Raw genomic sequence first — 13,726 nt, forward strand, 5'->3', positions numbered from 1 at the left:
GTAATAATAATAATTGGTGATTCAATTAAACCTTTCATGAATAATGTATAATATAATATAATCCCTTTAGCCTTATATTATAGATCAAACTCGAGGCGTGCATTGTGTCATCCTTTGCAAGCGTTTAATCATTCTTTCCTTGATCAATGAGTAAACTATTAAACAAATCACTATTTGAGCACGACCATGTATTTTATAGTGTTACTCAATCAAGAGGCCAATAATATCACTCCTTTAATAAAGGAAGGCTAAATCCCATCTAGATCATTCATATTTCTCATACGATTCATAATATACTCAATGTCTACTTTTATGATTACCTGGTTAAAAATAACTTTCAATAATATCAAAGTATATTAATTCTCGTAGAGAAATATAATGATTTCAGGTCTAAGGACCAATACATCATTATCACTGTGAGATTAACTTATGACACATTAAACATGTAGTATCTCACAACGGGTCAATCCAGCACCATGTATTTAACACATGTGCCTGTGTTTTGACTTTAATATCACCATACCTATGATCAATGAGATGTGATCATTAGTCAAAAAACACACTAGTCTTAACGTATTTATTATCTTCCTTTAACAATAATACTTGACTAGGGACCTTTAGGAATATCAATATTATTCTCATAATCTCATTTCTAAGTCACGTACTTAGAGATATAGATTTACATATCATATTTCAAGGACATTTATTAATCTAACATTTTATCGCAAAAAATAAAGATATAATAAATTACTAAAGAATAATCCATAGAATCTAATTAATAATCTAAATGTTTCATTATATAAACATAATAGTGTTGTCTCTAGAGCACAAACACTAACATACGGGCACTTACACAACATCATCCAATCTCTGATCCATTTTATCCAGTTTCCAAAATCACTTTTACCTATCTCTTTTCAAAACCATTATATCACTACACACTTCAAAACCTTTCCAATATTATTCACAGTTTAGAGATAGGTATTTTCAGAAGTTACTGTTCCCCAAAACTTAATTTAAACAATTTTTTTTAATAACAGGGGATAAGTAACTTAAAACGTTATGTTCCAGTATGAAATTTAAATCAACAGTTATTCATATATTACTGAACCATAAAAGATATGGTCAGAGGTACTTGCCTTGCTACGCTTTACAACTGAACACTAGCTTGACTTCAGACCGACTTCAACGCTCGGGGCTTTCGACTGGAACCTACAAACACCCTAAATTAGACGATCGATTATGCTTGACATATCCTCGCTATCAACTCTACCCGTAAGATATCAAATCCTGACTCGTATTTATACGTACTATTATAATACACATAACAACTAGGGTTCACATACTAAAAACTCGGCTCAATATCTATTTTCGGAAAATACGTATAACTGTCGTTTCGAAAAATAGGGTTGTCGAATATTTTTGCAAAATATTTCACCACGATACGCAAGTAGGTTTCATATAATATTTATCGTTATATAGATTTACACGTTCTATTGGTATTCCTGATAACTACATAATACGTTCCCGTATTCCCGAAATTAATTTCTCGGAAATCGGGCAGCGTTTTCTCTATTTATCGGACTCCCACTCGATTTCAAATCGACAGCACAATCACAACAACGCTATCCACAAATCCAAACATCCACTAGCTTAAATATCTATACCCGACTAATTACGATTCAAAAAATAATTTTTACGAACTAAATAATATTTTTATAATTGTAGGATTCAGAAATATTCATCACAACCCACCTTCAGCTCGCCGAGACTCATGGCTGATGGCGGCAAAATTCGTTGGTGCCCGATTAATTCGGGTTTCCAAATGAATTCCACCAATATTAAAATAATTTCCCGCTCGCAATCAACTTATCTCATGAATACCACTCAATAGTTTCTGCAAAAATAAATAAAATTCCAATCAAAATTACCGAACCAAAACAACACAGTACCTCCACAGGCATGCGCTTACGCGCCACCACACTCTACACACACACCACACATACACAACACCATACACACATAATAATATACACATATATAATTGTGTATATATACATAAATGAACAGGGACCAGGCCGGGTAATCACCGGAAGGAAACCGGAACTGCGGCGACAACATAGGGAAATAGGGAAAAGAAAACGGAGGGAAGAAAAAGAAAGAGGGAAAGAGAACGGGAGAGATTGTGAGAGAGAGAGGGAAAAGAGAGGGAGAGAGTGTTCGAGAGAAAGAGAGAGAGTCGGGATAGAGAAAGATTGAGAGATGAAAGAGGAAGAGATTTGATTTTTATTAATTGTGTTTTTGTTGTGTTTTTTTTATAAAATTTGTAGCTGACACGTAGCACATGATAAATAATCAACCGCCACGTTTTGTTGTGGTTGTATAAAACTTGACACGTGTCTGCACCCTGAGAGCCCGGGTTTTGTTCAGCCAGTCGCGATTTAACGATGTAATTTGGAGATAAAAACAAATTGAAATAATTCTGAATTAATCTTAAAATTTTCCGAATATTCAAAAACTAATAAAATAAAATTTTCATAACTTTTAAAGCATTTTTGAATTGGGAAACATACCTGCATTTTACGATGTAACGAACAAATATACGGGTAAATATAATCCGAAAAATTTCCGAAATAATTTTAAAGTTCTCGAAATATTCTAAACTTAAGAAAATATGAATTTCATAAATTTTTGAAACATTCTTGAATTTAATTCTAAATTTATTCTTCAATATAATTAGAAAATCATTTAGGGATAAATAATTGACGAAATATTATTTTCTAAATTTTATAAATTTCCATATTGAATTTATAAAGCCATAAAAATAAGTTTAGAGATAATTCCAATTTTTTATGAAACTAAATCTTCCCCAAATCACTTTTAAAAATATAAACAAAACAATACGACTCGACAATTAACAATACAAATTATTTTCGTACACCACTAAGTCACACACAAAAAATATTAAATACAACACATAGCTGACCGAACCATAATATATTTTATTTATTTAATTATTTAATAATTATATTTTAATAATACGAAAGTAGGAGTCGTTATAGTGAGATTCAAATTTGAAAACTTATATGTATCTTTATAAATAATATAAATATTTGTTGTTAACGAGATTCGAACATAAGAACTTATATGTAGCTTTATAAATAATAATATAAATATTTGACGGGATGTGAACCTGAGAACTTGTGAAGTGTATTTTTTTAGTATTTGGATGTAACAGTCTTGATTATTTGATGAAGAATATCCGACGGTCGTGATGAAAGAGATAACCAAAATGAGGGGTTAACTAAATTACAAATTATACCCATTCCGACTATACTATTATAATATAGGATATAAGTATAGATTAACAAAGTTACAAATTCAATTATCATCAACATAAATTATAATAATTTTTATTAGAAGAAAATACATTTGATATAAAAAATGAGAAGTATTAGAAAAATTCAAACGACTTGAATATTTTTCGAAGGGACTCAATCTGTTAGGCCAAGCCAACTGTACACAGACAAATTGAACCCAACTTTTAGGAGGACTAAGCTGGGCCCAAATACAGACCAAACTAAAAGTCCACTTACAACATGTCTGGAATTGTTGAGATCCTTCCTCCATGGCCCTTAAAAATAGGAATAAGCCCAACTCTTGGTCGTTCAAGCCAACCCTAAAACTAATAATTGTGCCATACACCTCCGTGCAGTTGCCGCCGGAGTAATATCTAGATCTTGTGTATCGCTGCTTACACTAGATCTCATAACCTTCTAAACTCCTGTGAAATGAACCCTATTGTCCGCAGTTCGATACTTACTCCAGAGATCGTAAAGTTGTTCAAGGAAACAAAGAATGGGAGGTGCAATTTTATATTTAGCAATTGAATTCTGCAAAACTGGGAACATAATACCATAATTTTATTTTAGCTTTGTTTCAAATTGGCTCCTGCTCCGGGTGGGATGGAAAACGTGTTGGCAGCTGCATTAAAACGATCTGCTGCTTAGACCACCACGAAAAAAAATTTACATTTCTGGTATGGTAAATATATATTGTAATACTTATTTAATTAATAGAGTTAAATCACCCAAGTTATAATAGAAATATCCCTCTATTGTTGATTTCGGCATTTCTATTCGATATACTGTTCTCATGTTAGTAACTATTTATTTTAGTTTGTAGAAAAGTTTAAATCGTCTTCCTAATTGTAACTGCTAAACCTTTGGTCGTCATTTTCTTCTCATCTAATTGCTTTCTATGTTTGCAGGTGCATACCATTTTGAAAACTGATGTGGCTTTGACCCAACCTAAGAGGTCGAATAGGGGTTCACCGGCTATTAAAACCAGGAAAAAGCGTAAGATGAGTGATATCATGCGACATAAGTAAGCAGGAGATACTAAACAAGTCTTTCAGGCAAATTTGGAAAGGTAAAAGAACCAAGGTCATTTAGCCAAAGATTTTAAAAGTTTATGACTAGTGGGTGTTTGGGAAGTGTTAATGTTGAACTGTAATTGCATTTATATTTGTTGTAATTTTTGATGACGATCAAGTTGATCATACGTACTTATAGATACGTACTTCTAGATATGTACAGTTTAGTGAAATTAGTTTTAAGGATGGAAGTAAATTAACTTTTTCTTTAATTTTTCAAAGAGTCTTTCTGGTAATTCAACTAAAGACCTTTATGTCTATATATTTGAAAATTTATTTGACAATCTTTCTATTGCTACGAATTTGTTTTTGAAACTATTTCTTCAATATTTGGGGGAAGCAGTGAAAATGTAGTGAAAATTTTGACTATAATGTAACAGTACCCGCCTAAAATGAGAATTTGATCTCCCGAAACTTAGTATGTTTTGTTATGATCATTTGATCAAACACTACAACAGCTTATAAAATATGATCTAACCTTTTATTCTACTAACCCTTAGCAGGAGTAGTATTAAAAGTAACCAAATTGTGTTCTACCCTGTTCCTCCCTATTTTTTCAGTCACATTTGAAGCCCAAACAAGCGAAAATGACACACAGAATAAGATCTAAAATGTATGCAATACAATACTATATTGTGTTTAGTTTTAGACCTTTAAGCTAATTTGGTAAGCAGGTTTTTCCAGTAAATCATTTCATAGCATATATACACGAGCAACAATTAGCACACTAAATGACTTATTAGATATGTCATACATTTCATTAAATTGCTGATATAGGGTGTTTTTAGGAGTGTTGCATGAGTCTTCTATGAGCCATAACTGATTCACCATTGCAAGGTGGTGGAAATGGTTGCTTTTTTGTGTCTTGGGTCTGGATAGGCATCTTTTATCGACACAGTTGGTCTCGTAAGAACATCCACCAGATGTGAAAGCCACCTTGCAAACAGTATTCAGAAAGGTCTATAGAAAAACATCGTTAATATTAAAGCTCAATAACTCATAACAAATACAAAGAACCACTCTTTAGAACCAAAAATAACTATTGCTATATGCGACAGAAATTAACCACTTTTTGGTGCCAAAATATGGTAAAAGCACCTTTATTGCAGCCTATGAATTTTGCATAATCCATCAAACAAGATTCTGCTAGTGTGTAGGTTCAAAACAAGGCCCAACTTGGCATTCCAAAAGAGTATTGGAGCAGATGCACATTTGTGCCTGTTTTGCTCCCTATAAATATAAATACCCATTAATTTAGTTTGTATGAATGGTATTGTATAGAAGAAAATGCGTTTATCATTCATTTAAACTGATGCATTCACTTTTCTTTGGCTAATCTGGAATTTTGCATCTTTTGAATTTTTATCCATAACAGATTTCCTTTGCACTTTTGACTTTTTTGTGGTATATTTCCGCGAGAGTAATCACTCATTAAGCTATGAAACAGTGTGTGATAATAGCCATAAAAATGTAGTTACATCAAGCGATAAAGAAGCAGATAAGAGTTTAAGAGCATCACCGGACACCAATTGGTGCTCAAATTTCAAAAATTATATTTACAGTTGGAACTCCATTTACAGAGTTGCTATCCTAGTTGTTTAATGCAAACTTGTTTGGCATTTATTTTAAATTTCCTCATCCTCATTTTGGTATCCATGTAAACACCCATGGTAAATTATTTTTCTTCTACTGTCCGGGACAAATCCAATCAATGGTAACAGGTGCTTCCTCTGTCAACATTCTACAGAGATCAAACTAGAGGGTAGCGAAGTCTGAAGAAACTTTTATGATGTGGAGAGCTGTACCAGGACAAATCCAATCAATAAAAACTGCTACCCAGTCTTGCCTGAAAAGGTGGCAAGGTGATTTCCAAATATTCAAAGGTCTACTATGAAAGGGAAACCATAATTTGTAGACATCAATTTGGGGCAAAAAAATTGGGAGCTGATTTTCAGTCATGGCCTGTAGTGTTTGCGGAATTTTACCTTTCTTGGAGGTGCTTAGGTCAAAAAAATCTGAGAGTCAGTGATGCCAGGTTGGTGTTTTTAGCAACTTTGTTCGGGCATAAATGGATGTTAAATTCTTTTATATTATTATTATTATGTTCCATTAAGATTTCTTCTGTTCATTTGGAAGTTTCATAAAAAGTTGTGTGATCTCTATTATATTGTTCATTTTTTTTTCTCTCCTATTGTCTATTATCTTTTATGGCTATGAAGCAGGGGCATTGATTGCCCACTTGGTGTTTTCTTTCTCTATTTTGTTATTTGTTTAAAATTTAGATAGACATATTATGTTTAAATATAGTCATATAGATCTACCCCTCTGGAATTTTGCATAATTTTGAAAATATTTGCTTATTGGGTCATCTTTACTTATTTTGTTTTTTACCCTTCTATTTCTTTGTTGTCAAGTGCAGGGTAATGTAAAGAAGTGTGGGTGATAGAGGGCTGCAGGTATTGTCTTAAGCAAACAGTTTGGAAATGAGACAAATTTTATTCATCTAGACAGTAATTTAACCAGATGCTGCTAAATTTGACGTCGATCTATTAAGAGGGTTTAAGCACTTTTAAGATCTATTGCTGTATACCCATTGATGCATGCAAATATCAATTTTTACCTATATCCTGCTGGAAAAATTTAACCAGTTGGTATCACTGCCATCATGGCAACTCCCGGTATGTTCTTCACCAACCAATCTTAGTAATATGTTATAATTCCCAAGATACACAATTACACAGATATGTGTTTCTTAGATATTTGTGTACCTTGTAAATTAGGGCTTGAAGTGCTACTTCTGGCATGATCTGTGTGACGACATGAACAAGGAGAAAACAAGTTTAAATCTAACTCTGGAGAGAGATGTATATTATCCGGCGATGGGATCATCGAAGAACTTAGTTAATGAAAAATGGGCAAAAGTTTAGAAAGATGGAGGAGAGACGATGAGTAATTGAATAATGAGTAGACACATGTACGTATATACTTAAATAGGTGGCTGAGAATTTATAATATTTTATAAGATTTAAAATAATTAAGATTTAAAATAATGAGTGGCTGAGATTGGTTTCTAGTTTCTATTTTAAAGGTGGTTTCTATTTCATCTTTTGCCTATATATATATATATATAATTCTTCAAACCAGCTACTTGTGTCAAGTATAAAATTGAAATTATTTGATTAAATTACTAGAAGGATTTTGACTTTTGAGCCATTTTTGGTTCAATTTGTATAAAGTATAAAATTGAAATTATTTGATTAAATTACTAGAAGGATTTTGACTTTTGAGCCATTTTTGGTTCAATTTGTATTTCTTATAGTTAGGGGAAGGAGAGGGGTGGTGGTGTTTATCTTCTGAGTTATTATTAGCTTTGATTATCTTTCGGTATTGTTTCATTTTGTACATTCATCTGACATATTATATCTTTATTGGCTGTCGGAATGGATGATACACAAATTGACGAACTCGAGTTCATGGACCTAGAGAATTTTTTTTTGTTACATAGTGGCATAGCCATAGGTCAGTGAATATATAGTTCTGAATATAGAACCAAGTTTCTATCTGGTACATTTTTCTTTTGTTTCTGGTTTTAGCGATGACAGTCTAAGCATGGGGTTTGAGTTTTGTATTCTGTTCTAGAGGAACTTCCTAGTCCTTTAATAAAACTGTTTTAGAAATGGTAACTCTTTTTCCTGTATGCAAGCAAATTCGAATCTAATGTTTTGTTTCTTACAACGGTATAGTCTTTGCTATATTTTGGTACCAAAATGTGGTTTTGTTGCTCAAATTGAACATAGATACTCAACAATATTGATCTTCATTTAAAGTTGTTTTTTTTTGTTGCTAAAATAGAATGTAGACACAATGCTTCACCTTTCACAGATATCAATTGCCGTCTTTGGTTCTTAGAATTGAACAAGTTTCTTTATGCGAAATTTTTGTCCTAGTACATTTGTTATGAGTTTTTGTGTCTTATTGTTGAAGAAGTTTTTTTTGGAAACCTATTTTGTGTTTTATTGTTGAAGAAGTTTTCTTTGTAGACCTATCTGAATATTGTCTACAGTGTAACAATCCGGTTTTCACATGCAACAGGATGTTCTTATGAGAAAAACTTACCGTGATCTCGGTAGATGTCAGGTGACAAATGAAATACTTTTCATTTAATCGTCAGTAGGCAGCATAAAAAGCATAGTGCTTAAAAGATGTCTATCCAGACTCAAGTCCGCACAAAGGCAACTATGTCCACCACCTTGTAATCATGAATCGGTTCTCAAACATAAAAGAAACCTTGAAACACTACAAAGACAACCTAATATTGTTTATTCTGCGTACTGACGGTTAATGAAAAGCATGACAGTTGTAAGTCATTTACTTCACTTATTGCTGCTAGTAAATATGCTAAGATATTTGATGGGCTGAAAAAAGCTATATACCAAATTAGCTAACAGGTTCGATGTTAAGCCCGACACTATTGAAATATTATTGTGGTGATTTCACTTGAGTTGGCTCGATTGCGATTTAAAAGGTGGGGGCAGGAATAGGGTAGAACAAAATCTGTTTACCTTTCATACTCTTCTTGATGGGTTTTATGAGAAGCCGGCAGATCCAAAAAAGTATAGATTATTAGATGCAAGTGAATATATTTAAAAATATGTTGTAGGCACTAGGCAGTGTTTGATGAAGTGGACATATTGATTTTTCCTCTATATCTATCTGCCAATTTTCATGGAATACTGCACAAATACTTGCAGTGCATAAATTCCTAATTGGTTTTAAGTATTAAATGAGATTTTTTTTTTACCTTGTTATGCAGGTCGGATGCAAATACGGATTTAGATGTAAAAGTAAAAAATGATGATGCAGGTATAAAAACATGTGCTTTCTCTCAGAACATTCCAAAAAGATCAAAATTCAGGGTTTCAAGCCTGAAGAGATTTTCATGATGCCAGGAGGTGTACCGAGACAAAGCCAATCATTGGAAGCTGCTACCCGGTCTTACCTGAAATGGTGGCGAGGTGATTTTAAATTTACAAAATGTTGCAATAAAAGGGAAACCAAGATTTGAAGACTTTAATGTGGTGCAAAAGATTGTGGAGCTGATTTTCAGTGATTTGCGAAATTTTACCCTTTCCTGGAGGAGCCAAGATGACTGCAGTTGGCAACTTTGTTTCTGGATTCAAGCTTTATCTCTCTAAGCTGTAATAATTTCAGTACTAACAGTCTGGATGCTATTGTCATCTGCAAGAAAGAGTTAGGATTCGTATGTATTTCATATTTCATGTGCTTAAAGATCTGCATATGGACATAAATGGATGACAAGTTTTGTATCAACAATGTATTATATTAAAATATTTTTCTGATTTGAAAATTTTGTTCAAGAACTTGTGTGATCTCTGTTGTTACATTTTGTTTCTTTTTCATTGTCTATTATTTTTTTATAAAGCAGGTATAGTGTTGGACCTTGGACTAAAGGAGAAAAGCCCAAGAAGACTTGGTAGTAATAAATTATGTAACCTTTGTGTAAAGGCCCAAGAGACCCATTTTGTAAAAAAGAACCATTCGAGACTCCCTATAAATATAAAGGAGCAATCACGTTTGAAGGGGTTGGCTAATTAAGTAAAGAAAGTTCATCCTTAAAGATTAGTCTTATTTATTGATAATATTCGAGGCTTATCATTTGGCGCTAGAAGTAGCTTTTCTCTGAAGATCCAACCAAGATATGATCGTCGAAGAAATTGATCCGGCAACAGCCGGACCAACTCAGGTGAAAGAACAGACGGCAGAAATCGCCGCCGATCCTAAAAGCCACGGTGAACAAGAACCACTCAAACAATCGACTCTGAAGCCGAAATGTTTATTTCCCCTTCCGGAGGGAGCTTCTCCTGAACAGTCGCTGAACTTAACAAATGCAGATCAACGACAGAAGAAGAGAAAGTTCAAATCAGATCAATGATTAAGAATCTAGACATCCAAGGGCAAAAAGGTGCTTTCAAGCGATATGCGACTTCATCTCGAGAAGGTTGAGAGGTTAAAAACTCAAAACAATGAAGACCCGGAGGATCTACCTTACTTCGACGAATAGCTCGAGCTTCTAGAACGTGAGACTAGAATGCTCCAAGCCAAGCTCGAGCGGCAGCGTGAAATTCATCACCTTCGCCGAGAGCTCCAACAAGCGTCGATAAAAAACCAAGGGCAAGACGACGAACTCTACGACGAAGATGACGCCGAATACGAGTATGGACCATCAGCAGAGTCGACATACTCACAACCGCGTGAGCGTCGACAACACACGGTATCGTCTGCCGACGTTTCCCAGCGAACTGAGTCCACATAATCTATCTCCCATGAGGAATTTGCCAAAATGCAAGAGGAAATAGCACATATGCGTACCATAATGCGCAATCAGTCGGGTTTCGAAACTGTTGATGAGAGTCCTTTATCTCTGGTTCTCGAGAAAGCACGCATCGACAAGACATTGAAAACACGTGCCCTCGATCATTTCGACGGATCGTCTGAACCGCTAGCATTTCTCAACACTTTTGACGGCCGCATGGCCTTTTTTGGTAACTCAGAAATTGCTCGATGTAAATTTTTCTCCATATGCCTCCAAGGCACAGCTCTTCGATGGTACACCAATCTCCCACCTAGGTCCATCGACTCATGGACAACGCTAAAAAGTAAATTTCAGGCTCGATTCTCCAGTAATTATAAAGAAATAAAAGTAATAGCATCCTTAATAACAATGCACCAACGATCAGGTGAAAGCCACCGAAGCTTCTTAACTCGATTCCGAGAGGAGATAGCAGAGATCCTAGATCTAATAGAGCAGATGACCGTCAATTTTCTGACAGCGGGTATCGATAAATCTTGACACGGGCTACTTCTGGAAGAAATTTTTGAGAAAAGGCCAAAAACCCTACAAGCAGCATTTCAAATTATAGAACATCGCATGATGCTCCAGGAAGCAGTAAGCTGCATCCAACCTCCCCGACGTTCTTCCATATATGAACGGCGCCGTAGCTACAGTCCGCGATCACCCGCACGCAAAAGGCGCCAAGAACGTCGCCGGTCATCACCAACGCGTGCAGTTGACCACCCCCGAGGAATAGGAGAGAAAGGGATTGGCAGCCCCGTAATCGGCCTGAGAAAGAATTTACTCAACTCAACACCGAGAAAACGACAATTTTAGCGGTATTAAAAATAGAGCCAGACTACCGTCCTTTGAGACCAATGAAACTTGGCAGACCCCCAAGCTCCAGATACTGTGATTATCATGAAGACACCGGCCATACAATAGAACAATGCTTTCAGCTCAGTAACCTCATTGAAGGAAAGATTCGTCGAGGGCAACTTATCCACTATGTACAGCAAGATGATATGCCTAGACGCCACCATCGGGATCAGGAAGACCGTGTCATTGACTTCATCTTCGGCGGTATAGCCGCCGGAGGGCTTTCTCACAACTCTCGCAAGCTTTATGCCCGAGAAGTTTTTAATGTCAATCCCTCGACAGTTAAATGCCCTCGAGCGAATCCCTCCCCAGTCATTTCTTTCTCTGACGACGACTACCGTCCCGTTCTCATCGAAGGCCATCAGGACGCCCTTGTCATTACCACACGAGTGGAAAACAACACAGTTAAGAAAATGCTAGTTGACAATGGCAGTTTTGTCGACGTTGAAAGGAATATGTCCTAAGTCCAATCATGCATTAGGATTTAGGAATAACTTTTATGTAATCTGTTTTGATTTCATTGATATTAATAAAGACTTGTTTTGTTTTTATTACGGGCTTTATCTATTTAAGTGTTTAAATAAGATATACCATAGTTTAGAGTAAAGCTTTTTATGGATTATGATGAGATCATAATAGTGAGACCTAAAAAGATGATAACTCTAAACTTAAATAGTTCTTGGTCATAGGATTACTAACTGGTAATTAATAATCCGCAAAGATCGGTACATACTATGCTTGCTTCATTATGAAGGATGTCTGTTCTCATAGACATTTGTGTGGTGACACTATAGCTAGTATGTAGGTGCTTATTATGGAATAAGTTCACTGAACATGACTCGCACAGCTGAACAACTGATGGAGTTCACTCACGTGTCATCAGTTGTTCACATAATGATAGTTGTACAAGTATCCTTAGACTTGAGGTCATCATAGTCATCTTGTGTACACTGAACTATGCTTTGGTTTAGTTCTTAGTCTCCAGGGACAATTATTAGGGCTCTTCTGGGTATAGGAATTTGTACACGAAGATAGTGTATGATCAATAAAGGATCTACCCCTTCCAGTGAAGGAAGCGAATGTTCAAGGCTGATCCACTTATGCTAGTTCAGGAATCTCTGGCCAGAGTAAATGAAATTAGAAAGGAGTTTCTAATTTGCATAGAACTACGCATAGTAAATGGTAAGCAAAGTGATTGAATTAGATAGGCTTGACACGAGATCCATGCCTTGTATTTAATCGGGACATTGTAGGGTAGAAGGAGTTTATTGTACGTTAACTATTCACTGAATAGGTTCTTGGTATTCTAAGCAGTGAATTCATATTATCCGGATAGTCGCGATATGCTGAGAAGTATCCCTCACGATGTAGAATAAATGTGATTAATTAATTAATCATATTTAATAAATTAGAGAATTTATATAAATAATGATAAAATAGTTTTATTATTATTTATTTCTACTACCGGCTTAATATTGAACCTACAGGGTCACACCATAAAAAGAGAATGATTTAATGGTGGAGGAATTAATTAATAATGGCTAATAATTATTTATTTATGAAATAAATAATTAATTGGCAAATTTAATAATTGATTAAATGAGATTTAATAAATTTAATTGGCAAATTTAATTGGTTTAGGATGTCTGAGGGATCATCTGTGAATGACCATGTACTTAAGATGATCAATTTGATTGAACGTCTTGGACAACTTGGTTTTGCCATGGATGGGGAGCTGAGCCAAGACTTGGTCTTGCAATCGCTTCCGAGTTCGTTCTCGCAGTTTGTTATGAACTTTCACATGAATAAGTTGGATGTCAGCCTACCTGAACTCCACAACATGTTGAAGACTGCGGAATCGAATTTTTTCCCTAAGAAGAGTTCTGTTCTTCTAATTGGTGAAGGTTCCAATCCTAAGAAAAGGAAGAGGAACCCTTCCAAGAAGAAGATAGTAGGTGAGAAAATGCCGGTTCCACCAAAAGCTGAAGACCCCAAGAGCAAAGTTGTTTGCTTTCACTGTAACAAGGTGGGGCACTGAAAGAGGAACTACAAGGTTTACC

At 35.0% G+C, this 13,726-nt stretch overlaps 1 long non-coding RNA gene across 8 annotated transcripts; it reads left to right on the forward strand.

Annotated features, from left to right (window-relative positions):
* Nucleotides 1-3,642: 3,642 nt before the first annotated feature.
* On the forward strand, nucleotides 3,643-9,816 carry LOC141676898 (uncharacterized). 8 transcript variants are annotated; one of them, XR_012557215.1, is made up of 6 exons: nucleotides 3,643-4,039; nucleotides 4,271-4,431; nucleotides 6,183-6,470; nucleotides 6,855-7,409; nucleotides 8,528-9,298; nucleotides 9,385-9,816. It is a non-coding gene; the product is annotated as an uncharacterized LOC141676898 (long non-coding RNA). The 8 variants fall into 8 exon arrangements; XR_012557213.1 differs by having other exon boundaries at nucleotides 3,644-4,039; nucleotides 8,528-8,794; nucleotides 9,249-9,816; XR_012557209.1 differs by having other exon boundaries at nucleotides 3,648-4,039; nucleotides 6,855-7,113; nucleotides 7,216-7,409; nucleotides 8,528-9,816.
* Nucleotides 9,817-13,726: the final 3,910 nt, after the last annotated feature.

The sequence above is a fragment of the Apium graveolens genome, chromosome 8 (genome assembly GCF_009905375.1).
Source record: "Apium graveolens cultivar Ventura chromosome 8, ASM990537v1, whole genome shotgun sequence".
In the NCBI taxonomy this organism is placed as follows: domain Eukaryota; kingdom Viridiplantae; phylum Streptophyta; class Magnoliopsida; order Apiales; family Apiaceae; genus Apium; species Apium graveolens.